A 12,230-nucleotide genomic window follows, 5' to 3' on the forward strand; every position below is an offset into this window, starting at 1 on the left:
AGCTGAAGGCCTGGCAAAAGTCTTGGAACAACAAAATGAAGAACTGCTTAAGAAATCTGCTACCTCAGACTGGGATGTGGGTATAGACTCTCCGTTTGGTGTAGGTCCAAGAGCTGTGTTTTATGGATACACATTTTTTTTTCCCCTTTGTGCAGTTTAAGAGAGCCTGGGATATCATTTAACTTGTACATGACTCCATACAGACATGCAGGTGCCTTGGCTGGTGACTTTGTCCTGAAAAGAGAGGTGTATGTGGCAATGTACAGTTTAGGTTCTCTATATGTCTTCATCAGATTTCACATTTATAATCAAAATGATGTGCCACACATCTTCAGTTCTTCTTGTTGCAGATATCACAAGGTGTTTTTAAAAAACAATCATAAATGCAGCAAGTGAAAGAACTATTTCTGTCTTCCTTGTGAACGTGATGGTTGAGAATGGATGAAAGATCTTTCTGACAGGACTGCCCAGACAAAGATGTCTTCACACTGAACCAACGAAGGGAAACATTAAGACATCCAAAAGAAATCAGTGGTTATGGTCTAGAGCAAAACCATTTGAGAAGCATCAGGGGGTGAAACCCAGCTTCCTGCTGGTTTTATACATCGTCACGTCTAAGGAAATAGTGGTGAATGTGACTGGCATGACCAGGTACTGTATTTATGAATGAGAAGGAAGGAGGGGAGTGGGGAAACGTGCTGAGGTTGTGGGAACGACCACCATCTCTGTTGTTTTAAAAAGCACTGCAGCTAAGTGAGAAAGCTGGTTGCGTGCTTCGTGAAGGCTTCTTGGTTTGTGCAGAGAGATCAGTTCAAGCATGAAAAAGAAGTCAGGGAATTCTGGCCTTTAAGGAATAGCTCCCCACTCCAATATTAAACATGTGTAAATTATTTAGCCTGCCCTTTACACAGATTTTCAGTTGAGGAGAAAGTAAACCAGCCAAACTCTCTGCATGAAAAATCACAAGCAACTAGTTAGTCACCGTGAAAAATATTTATATGTAATTCTAAAACCTGAATGTAATTAAAGACAAAGTAAAGGATATACTTTGCTTTGTCTAACACTTCACTCCATGTGTGTATTTGTGTGGTTGGTACCACCAACAGTGGTATCATTATGTCTGTCTAAATAATTTCCATGATGAAGCAAGTTTGAGAAAAGTATGTACAACTCAGCTCTAAAATACTCTCCTTAGGCCAGGCCCAGATATGTAACTATGTTCTAATACCTAAATTTTTACTCACATTTGCATTGGAGAATAGAAAATGATTCCTAAAAGCTATCTCCTGTCACATCAGTTTCAGGAGAAATTAATATATTTCACTACGATAAAGAAAAACAGTAAATAAAATTTTGCCTATCATTTCTTTGGGTTGCTCTTTCAGCCACAGGTGCTGTGCTGAGTTTGGGTGCCCAAGCACATACAAGAAGAGTGAGTTCTGAGTTCTTCCTAGACAGCAGGACCAGGTCACAGCAGTGCTCATGGAGCAGAGGCTCTCAGGAGGCAGTGATTTTCTTTCTTTCTTTCTTGCTTGCTTGCTTGCTTTTTTTTTTTTTTTTTCTTTTTTTCTTTTTTTTCTTTCCAGTGCTCCAGGCACAAACAGGGCACGGAACAAAGCCAGACCTGCCTGTGGCAGATGCAGCCATGTGGGTGAGAAGAGCTGACCACGGCTGACCTGGAGGCAGTGACGAATAACACAGTTAGGCTGCTGTGAGGTGGGACATGGACAAACTATGACAGGTCTTAGAAGCCAGGGTGAGAGAAAGGACGGTGTCTGATGGGAAGGGGAATGAAGAGTGCCAAGAAGCTTGCTGGGCTGCACTGGGTCTTTGCTGTGATGAGCTCTCCGTCCACAGCACTATATGCCCCACTGGGATCATTAAACACATTTCTCCACCTCACAGCGTGCCTCTATTATTCTGTGTGATTTTAAGCACTTCTGTATTTATTTCCCGTGGCTGAATGGCACACCAGAGCCCAATTCACAGCAGCCGTGCACGGACAGCATGTGTCTCTGCTTTGCAGACCGCTCACTGCAGCAGTGAGCATCATTAGCAGCACTTGGCTCATTCTCCTGATGTCCTGGGGAAATCACACAGGAGGAAGGAGGACGAGCTGCTATGAGTGGAGGTCTCCATGCACCATCCTACTTCATTTCACCTTCAGTCCTGCCTGATGGCATGACTCTGAGCATCCCCACCCACCTCTCTTGTCTCCATGTATCCTCTATTCCCCAGGTCAGTCCCATCCTTCCCGGGGAAAGGGAAGGGCTCTGGTCTGAGGGTGCTGCATCCCTCCCACAGGCCCTTAGTGGGAAGTGAGGAGTAAGGTTTCAGCAGTGGGAAGTGTTGCCCGTTGCCTCCAGCTGCCCCAGGAGCCCCAGGGAAACATTCAGTGTCTCTGCACAGCCCAGGGGTGTGGAAGGTTTGTGAGCTATGGGATGAACACAGCTTGCAGGATGGGAAGACTGAAAAACCACAGTGCCCAGAGGAACAGCTTTCCCTTTCCACCAGGAGAATTATCTGAGCAGAGTTTCTGTATCCTTAAGCATCTTTCTTTTATCCCTTGAAAACCTTTCCAGTGTTGCGTTATTTCACTCTCATTTTCCTAACCTCGCGTTTTTTAACTTCAAGTCAACTTCTTGGCTTGCAGTCACACCGATTTGTTTGTTTTGTCTAGCCTGGTACCTAAGCCTGCTCTCTTCCTGCTGCTGCGACCTGTGCTTCAAGGCTTGCAGCTCAGATTACTTCTGCAGCAGATCGCTTGTCTCAGAGCGATGCTGGAAGCAGGCATGCTCCTGCCTTCACTGCTGCAGCTGGGACCAGAGATGTGTTTGTCCACCCATGAGCCTCAGCCTTAGTCAGGCACAGCTATGTCTAATGCAGCAGTTAATAAAAGTGGTCTGCAAGCTATGGACGGTGCAGACAATACCAGTCGGGGAAGAAGTAGAAACCATCAATTAATTTCCAAGATGCATTCATTTTCTAATTGCTTGGCACCAGATATAATCCCAGTAGACTTCTAAACCAGTATCTCCTGCTGACAGCATTATCACCATCAGCAATTGCTGAAGAGCTCTTGGTAGAACTTCAAATGTTCAGCCAGGACAAAATTTTACTTGAAAAGAGGGTAGTAATTCAAAATATGACACAGTAAATTCATAGCAGGCATCAATATTCCAGCTTAATTTCTGACTGTTATATTCTCTCAGAACTGAAAAGATTATATGCTGTAACTAGCCATGAAATTTAATCTCCCCACAAAATGCAGTGTTATTAGAAAAATGAGCCTGAGGTATTCCAATGCAATTACACAAGGAATAGCTTACTGCTGAAAAATTGCAATATATCAGAAAATGAGCAAGGGAGGAAAAAAACTGGATTGTCAATTGCAGCAGACTGGGATTTCTTTTCCTTACAGACCAGATCCTTTTATCTTTGCTCGGAAGATGAAGTACTTTACCCACTGACTCTACTGGAATGATTAAAGGAGTAAGGTACCATTTGACAGAAGCAATAATGTCAGAATTTAGTGCTCTGGGAAACAAAAACAATTCAAATAACAAGAAATTCACCTGTGGCATAAGAACAACCACTCCACACGATGAATGAAAGCATTATATGGTTGCTATGCGTTATCAATTCCAAGTTCTCAATTAAATGTCTCAGAAAATAAAGTGTATTAACACTCTCCAGACTTTTTATCTCCACAAAGACTTCAGATACTCAGATCGTTTGCCTCTCTTTTAAAGGATCTGGGTGGTGTTAATAAGGGTGGCACAGCTGTATCATGTCTAAACCCCGGGCAGCGATGTGGAAATACACCCTTCTGGCTTCAATATGCCTAAAACTAAATATAACTTCACAAGCAATCAAAATATTTTCAAAGCTCTTGTATCTTTTCCCTCTACAATATCTGTACAATACCGGGGATCTGAAACTCAGTACCAGTGTTAAGCACTCAGCTACTCTAGTGGCAGGATTATTGTTTACACAAAAGTATCCTCAGACCTCTATGTGCCATGTGAGATGCCTTTAGGAAAACCAAGGTTTAGGCTTAATTATGCTATTAGCAGTAGCCCTACTGATAGCAATGTTAAACATGTAGATTAATGTCTAAGGTATCAAGACTGATCTTCCTTAAATGCATTAATGCCCTGCAGTTAGGTATAGAACATGAATAAATGTGAAGAAAAGCCTCATTTCTTTTTAAAAATGGCTAATTTTTTGCAAATAGCATAATTGATAAATAGAAACAGGAGGGACTCAGCAAGGCCACCTGGTCCATCTCACCATGGTGAGGCAGAACCAGAGGAAGTTGCATCCAACCACGGACCTTGGACGACAATGCTTCCACAGCCTTCTCCACAACCTCCCTACAACATCTCTATTTAAAATGAAGTTTTCCAATGTCTAACATGAGTGATTCTGCAATTCTCACGCGTTATTACTTGTTTTATCCACTATGGGCATGGAGAACAGATTATCAAATTTTGCAATGTATCTCTATGATTTGTAGACTCACTGTATCAGATCATTCTTTTCTTCCTCAGGCTTAGGAACCCCATTCTTGTCAAACTGACACCAAACTTACATCATATAGGAATGGCCTTTTTCTGCCTTTCTCCTCCCCATGTTTCAACACAACACAACTTCACAACTTTTGTTATTTCATCTACTGCCCTAGCCATTTCATTTCTCTTTCTGCCTATCTCCTTTTCTCTTTTACTTTCTCTTTCAGTGAAAGTAACAGTGAAGAAGAAGAAAAAAAAAAGAATCCAAAAGTTAAAATCCTAAAGAGAATTTATTTCAGAAAACTGAAAACACCTGCCAAAAATAATTCAAAATATTTTTTTCCTTTACAAATGTGAAACTACAAATATTTTCAGATTTTCTGTAAAAAAAAATAGCAGTAGCTTTCTGCTATCTTAACATACAAGTTGGACGTATACAGCAGCATATTAAAAAATTGTTATGAACATGCAACTATTCCTACTGAGTGCAAAAATAAGAGAGGGGATACAGCTACAATTATGATGACACATTTGTAATTCTGAAAAGAAAATTGTGTAAGTGTAGGCAGCTTCCATTATACTTGAGCAAACTGAGATGAATGAAAGCACTGATGAAATAATCTTGGCTATTATGTATGTGTAAAAATCAGAGCAGGAGAATCTCTGTTCACTCACTGCTGCAGAGATGTTCCTACGATGCTTAAAATTACTCTGGCCTGATTAGGCATCTCACACCTGAGTAGGAAAATAAACAGAATGCAGGGAATGACTGGAGAATCTCCGTACTGAAATTCAGTGTCTTGATATGGGAAGCAACCATGTCACAGCTTGTTCATAGGCTGAACAAGCCCCGTCTTAAAAGCTGTGGGGCTCTCTTATTGGCTTCTTCTATGTAGAAGGTCTTCCTGAGCTTCTCTCCTCCTATATTTAGGAACCTTCTTCTGATTTCTAAGTCTCTTAAAATTTCTGCTCTAAATTTACTCATAGCCATATATACACAGATATTTTCATGCCAGCACTGTCCTTTAGTTTAAATTGTTCTTTCTCACTTTTATCCCCCCACCCTGATATTTACATGCAGTGCTTTGCAATGCTAAAACAAGCCAAATCTTTAAGTCCCATTTTTTTAATGCCATTTTTTTTTCATTTCCGTGATCCCTTTAGTAGCCCTTTTTTTTGGCATCTCTGGAGTGAATCACACACTCATGCTAGAAGCCAGGAGAAAGAAAAGCAAGCCCAGAGAGGACTGGCTGTCACTTCTCTCCAGCCACAAGCTCACTCAGCTGTAACTGCGACACTCCCTTACAATATTTGCCAACAGTCCTCATGCAAATGATGGTGAAACCAAACAGATGAATTATAATGAAGAAACCACTGATTGCTAAATGGACACATCTACGTATTTATAGGCCACATCTCCTCTGAGCATTCACTTTACCAAATGAGAGAAGGGAATTTCATCTCACTTGCTGCAATGGGTCGTTTGCTCCCATGACCACACTGGCAGCATTTTCCTGGTTGGGGTTAATCTCTTCCAATTATGATGCAATTCTAAAGGAGGTCTCCCCAAAGTCTTACTAGATGCAATTCACATTCCTGTGATGAAAAGGTCTCTTCTAGTACTTTCTGGGATTGTTTCTGATATTTTCAGGACCACGTGCCTTTGATCATACTAATGGCCACTAGGTAGCCAATAAACCTGCTGAGTTTTTTTCAGAGGATGATCTCTTAGCTAAAATTATTATTATTTCCTAACTATAGGTACTTGTATTTTTATACAATTGAGTTCCACCCCACTTCTTCTAGTAGAGACTTCAAGGTCATCTGGCTCCCTTTGTACGATAACCATATCTCTTCTTTATTGATGCAGATTTCACACTTGAGATCGTCAGCAAAATTCATTAGCACACATCTACCAAGGTCATAAATTAAAATACTAAATAATAAGATTAGCCCCCAAAACAGTTTTGGAGGGACTCTATTAATATCTTCCCCTTGGCCTAATACTTCCTTTTTCAGCACCACCTGGTCTTGTCTCTTCTTTGGCCAGTTCCTCACCCAAAATGCAATTTTTATACTACTCCCACTTTCTCTCTGATATTGTATCAGTGATTTACTGCAGTTCAGGGAACTAGCGTCTCTTGTGCCCATAAACCCTGTTGTCTTACCAAAGAGCCAGCTGAACCCTTTGGAAGGAAGCACCAAGAACAAGAACTTGACCCTCCTGGACATCCAGCTGCACTCCTGTCCAGTGAAACACAGGGAAAAGTATCACCCCATCCTAGTCAGTCTGGAAGAAAGGGGAATAGCTTTTCCCAGACGTGAAAGCAAGCACTCAGTGTCAGCCCCTAGCAGACAGCCGTACCTCCTCCTGCTCCGATCACAAAGCCACGTACAGGAAGAGAGGTCAGAGCTGTTGTTTGCCTGTGAGAGAGGGCCTCGAAGAGGAGATGGGAATATAACTCCTGGCCTTTACTTGCTGTGCCTAAATCAGTCCCTTGGGGATGTTTCTCTGCCCACCTGCGTAAAAGACCCTGATACCTTGATTCCTCTCTTTTTCTTCTTGCCAGTATGACAGAGCACTCTGCTACCACATGCATGCTCACTTAATGGTGGCTTTTTCATCTATAATTCATGGTTTGTTTATTTATTTATTTATTTTCTGACAGAGGAGCTTTATTCAAACAAGAATCATTTGAATAGTGGCTGATAGCCTTCTTCACACACAGAGCCGGACTCGAGGTTCACAACAGCCCCAACATGCTAGCATTAACTTCACCTAAATGATGCCTCCATCAGAAAGCCTGGAGAGCCTTCACCTCTTATATTGCACACTAAAGACCATATGGAAACTCATTTAAAAGGAATGAAGTGCACTGACCTTCTGTCTTATTGCAATGCTTCCAAAGACCATCAAAAGCCAGTACAAAGCTGTAGTGACAGATATATGGAGCATGGTGTATTCTTTTATTGTTACCAACTGAAAGCAATTTTTATCAATTACACACTCATCAAGCACAGATTACACATTGGCTACAAGTTATTGCTGTGCTTATTGTTATTGTCAGTATTATGCCGTGTTGGAACCGACAATATTTTTGAGCAGGAGCAGAAATAAATGTTTTCATTTAAGCAGTGAGGGATAACAATGGCAGTTGGTCCATACAAGTAATTAAGTGAATTATTCACTTAATTATTCACCTTCATTCTATGAAACTGCTTATTAATATCATTCATTTAAATTTTGTTCCTTTCCACCTGAAAGATGTAGGCAGACTCTAACCCTGACAAAACTGCGCAGTGACCGCATTGTGTGCCAGAAGGCATGAACAGTTTGCACTGTGATAACTAATAACCAGAGCACAGGCTGAGAAAGACGTGGAAGGCTTATGACAGGTGATATATAACAACCAGAATCAACTTCGGTGGATGTTTTTGAGGGCCACAGAAAAATACTGTGTAATGCCTGGGATATTTTATTTTTAAATAATTTAAACCTAGTTTAAAAATACATTCAGTAGACTTACGTACTTAAAAAGAAAATAGAGAACACTGTCAAATACATAGAACATTTTACTGATATGACAGCAAGGGAAGGAGAGAACAGGAATGGGTCTGCAAGTGACTCGGATCATGCACTGGAAATTTTAGAGAGACAGCATTTCAGATTCTCTGCTGTTAAATTATTTCCTCAAGGCTGAGTTAATTTAATGGCAAAAGAGTCCATAACAATGTCAAATTATGCATTTTTAAACTACTCTGAGCATTTATGTATCACCACAAGTTTGATACATCTTTTGCTGGTATGGTCAGGATTTAGCATCAAGCCCAGAATTCATTTGCCTCCTCAGTTTAAAATATTTAATGTTCCCTAATCCAACATGGAGAGTCTGGATGCACAAATAAGTGGAGCGCACTACTTGCTGCTCCATTTTTGATAGCTCACTGATTTTTTTTTTTTTTTTAACAGCACTGCTTGAAGTGTGAGAAGGATTTCTCAAGGGTACCATAATAAATAAAAATGTGCAAACTACAAAGGGTCGCTTCTCCTTTTGTTGTCAGTAAATTGGCTTCCAACAATCTCAAAGGTAAAGAAAATGTATGAGAAGTATGCACCCCAACATTGTTGTGTGGAGAAAAAAAAAACAAAAAACAAAAAACACTATGTTATGCAAAATAAATGGTGCATGTCTCTTGTGGTTACAAGGATGCAGGAAAACATCTGGACTCAGTGAAGCACATCTTCCAAAAATGGAGACAATTAAGTGACTACTGGGGAACAAAACAAAGAAAGGAAAAACGTTTGTGTCCAGATTTCCCTCAAAATTAACAACGGCTACAATGACAAGTGTGGTGACAGCAGCAGTGCCTGCCAGCTCCCCAGCAGAGACCTGCGCCAGCCCCCTCTAACAAAAGCCGTAACACTGAGCATGAACGTGGCTTGATGGAGGAGAGCTCATTTCAATAATGCTCCAGTTAAGCCCCCGTTTTCTACCTCCAGGCTATGGTGGATGGATGGATGTCGGTGCTGCAGCTGGGAGATGAAGTTGATCTGCATGCCCAAGCTAGATTTAATCTAATAGCAGCGCCGAGATGATGATTATCCAGCTAGCTTGAGCATATCAATCTGCGTGACAACCACACATCCGATGGCAGGATAGCTGGAATCATGAGCAAATAATAACCTTCTTTGGGAAAACCCCAGCGTCCTTGAACAGCAACGGGAAGTGAACACAGAAGTAGACGTGACCTAAAGCTGAAGATCTACACCGCAAGAGAGAGGAGGGTGGGATTCAGCTCCAGGTGAGACGCATGCACATGGTTGTAACAATGCAGGTGTCTTTGTGTGAGCTGGGCTTGCTCCCAGAATATCAATGACAACCTGGCCAACACAGGTGGAGGCGTTTAGTGGGTATCCATCTCAGCCTCAAACAGACACCTATGTATGGTCAGCTGAACAGCGTTTTAGACTGTCCTCAGCTTGCAGTCTGTGCCATCTGTTTTAACTGGTTAGAGAAGTTATTTTCTTATTACAGTGCATCCGCATATAGAAAAGGGCCTACTTTTGCTCTGCTCCTCCAAATGTTGCTGTCTCGCACCAGGGTCTGGGACAGCAATAACTGGAAACAGTTCCTCCAGACGTGATCTGACTTCATGCTGACCTGAGCTGCCCTTTAGGGAGGCCACTCCGCATAAACCTGAACTGAGTTACTTTCTCCTGGCTATGGGCATACCAAAACCTCCAGGTGGATGAGATCTCACACTTCAGAGAGGCAAAAAAGGGGAGATCTCCAGATACAGAAGATAGCGGTGTTTTCCCAAAGGTTCTCTCGCTTCACTGTGGGATAGACCTGGTTCAGGGGGTATTCCTGGGTGGTAGGCTGCCTCTTTACACAGTGAAATAAAAGAGTACCAAAGACCAGGCTCAAGCACTGGGTATCTACTCATCCTTACTATCAACTCAACTGCTAAATCTGTTTTTCAGCTATTTCAATGAGCTCTCTCCAACACAGACGTGCTATGAAGGGAGCTATTTCCAGGTAGTATGGTGCCGGTTCATACTACTTGACTTCTGAGACATAAATCAGCCCCTGCCTCTCCTTTACTTAGTATTGTGTAAAACTCCCCAGGCCCCTGCAGCTCACTGAATCTACAGCCAGACAAGAGACTGCCCAGAGAGCAAGCACCAGGGCCTTGACCATGAGAATTGCACCTGAACAGCTCATGAGCCAACTCCATTTAGTTGTGGGCCACCTTGGTCTACATGGTGGTGTTGAATCTGTGAAAGTTTTTTTTTTGTTGTTGTTGTTGTTTGTTTGTTTTAAGATGAAGTCATCTTTGCTGAAGCATGTTCAAATGCTGAATCATTCCTTCATTTGCTATAGCATATTATCAGCATTTTCTTTCCGCACAGATAAAAAATGTGGAGTGTCACTCTGAATTGTAAATTCTCCCATGAAAAGGGAAAGAAATGCATTACGTGCAGTGTGATGTATCACCAGCCCTCTTGTCTTTCTCACTTACAGAGCAGTTTTAAAGATTTGCTAAGATAAAGTAAGAACAATGTGTCTGTCAATGACATTGAGTTAAATCCTCAAGGACATTGAGAATGATTAAAGCTGAATAAATATTTAAAGCTTTCAGGGTTAATTTTTTTTCTAGCTCACTCTACCTTATAAGCATACAACCTTACAGTCCCAGCTAGGAGGGATATGGAATTTTTCTGAATTCTGCTTTTATTAGGAATACCTACTACTTTCATTATTCATTTGCACAGACAATAGCAGGTGTAGAGGCAGAATACACAGTAGGGGCAAAGTGACAAGACAGATGCTTAAAGTAATTCATAGAAAAGCTCTGCAATAAGTACATCTTATTACAAAGTTCTGTGTAAGTACATAGTTGCCTACTGTCACCTTTAGTACTACCTCTGAATGGGAAGGAAAGAACCCTCCCAAGGCAATCTCTACAGATTTCCACGGGAGTTTAAAGATGTGTCAATAAAAATTTTGTGGATCAACAGCATGAGCTGTGTCAGGCAACTGTGATGTCAAATGGTCATTGCAGACACCAGACTATCTTTCACTAGTAGGACATCATCAGCTGATGCAATCAGGGGAGTTTTATTTCTTTGATCTGACTTTGAACTATGTTGCTCCAGCTCTTGATTTTTTTTTTTTTTTTTTTTGATACGCAGGGGCTGGAGCTCAAGATGGGAAAACAGCATTTAGGACAATGCTTGTCTCCACCACAGCAGAAGATCAGTCAGATGTGAGAGGTTTTTATCCACAAAAGAGCATGGCAATTATTGACAGTCAGAAGCTAGTGTAAGCAGTGAAAACAGTTTCCCTGGGCAATACCGTGAGAATAAGTGAAGAATCCTACCCCTCCTCTCTGAGCAGACACAGTTCAAGACCTTCTCATCAAAATACTGAGGATTTCTCATTGAAACCATTCTCAATAAAGCAAAAATACATCACTAATTCTACTTTACAGGTGAGAAACGGGAACATGGAAAAATTATTTTTCCCTTCACACAAAATGAGCCACTCTTTCACTTGGTTCCCAGTGTATTTGCTACCCAGTGCTCCTCAGTGTTCCCATCTTATCACAAGAAGTGTCATTAGGCAATAAAGAGTCCTTCAGTGCCAGCAGGAGGAAGGTCAGTATATCTAATTGATTGCTGGTCAGATTCAAAGGGCAAGCTTAAAATTAGCTGATACTGATACTGAAAAAGGGATACAAAGAAGGATTAAACCAGAGATAATATTTGTCCTGCCACCACATCACCGCCAGGCTGTATCTTAATTATTAAGATGGAGTAATTCAGAACAAAGATAATGCTTAATTGTGTACCAATACTTATCTTCAAGACTTGAGAAAAAAATAATAATAATTGGTGATTATTCTTCTGATTCTTCTAAATAAGTTTGCAAGTGGAGTCACTTGCAGGATGTCTTCATGCTAATCTGAAACTTATAAGGGCTCATTCATATATCTGTAGGCTCATTCAACTAAATAAAACTTCCTATTCTTCTTTCTTCCTTCTTATCTTTAGAATTTATGGTTGTACAAATAACCAAAACACAAGAAATGATGTTACTAAATTTAATGTAACTAGAAGAAGAGGGGATAAAAATATCTATTCACAGATGTTCTCAAATAGCAGGCATAAGAATTATTCTTACTTTCAGTCATCTTCTATTAGTTACTGAC

The 12,230-nt window shown here is 41.0% G+C and overlaps 1 protein-coding gene across 2 annotated transcripts in view; it reads right to left on the bottom strand.

Annotated features, from left to right (window-relative positions):
• The window catches only part of MTUS2 (microtubule associated scaffold protein 2), a 284,967-nt gene that overhangs the window by 119,627 nt on the left and 153,110 nt on the right, over positions 1–12,230 (bottom strand). The gene's annotated exons all lie outside the window — the stretch shown is intronic.

The sequence above is a fragment of the Anser cygnoides genome, chromosome 1 (genome assembly GCF_040182565.1).
Source record: "Anser cygnoides isolate HZ-2024a breed goose chromosome 1, Taihu_goose_T2T_genome, whole genome shotgun sequence".
Classification (NCBI taxonomy): domain Eukaryota; kingdom Metazoa; phylum Chordata; class Aves; order Anseriformes; family Anatidae; genus Anser; species Anser cygnoides.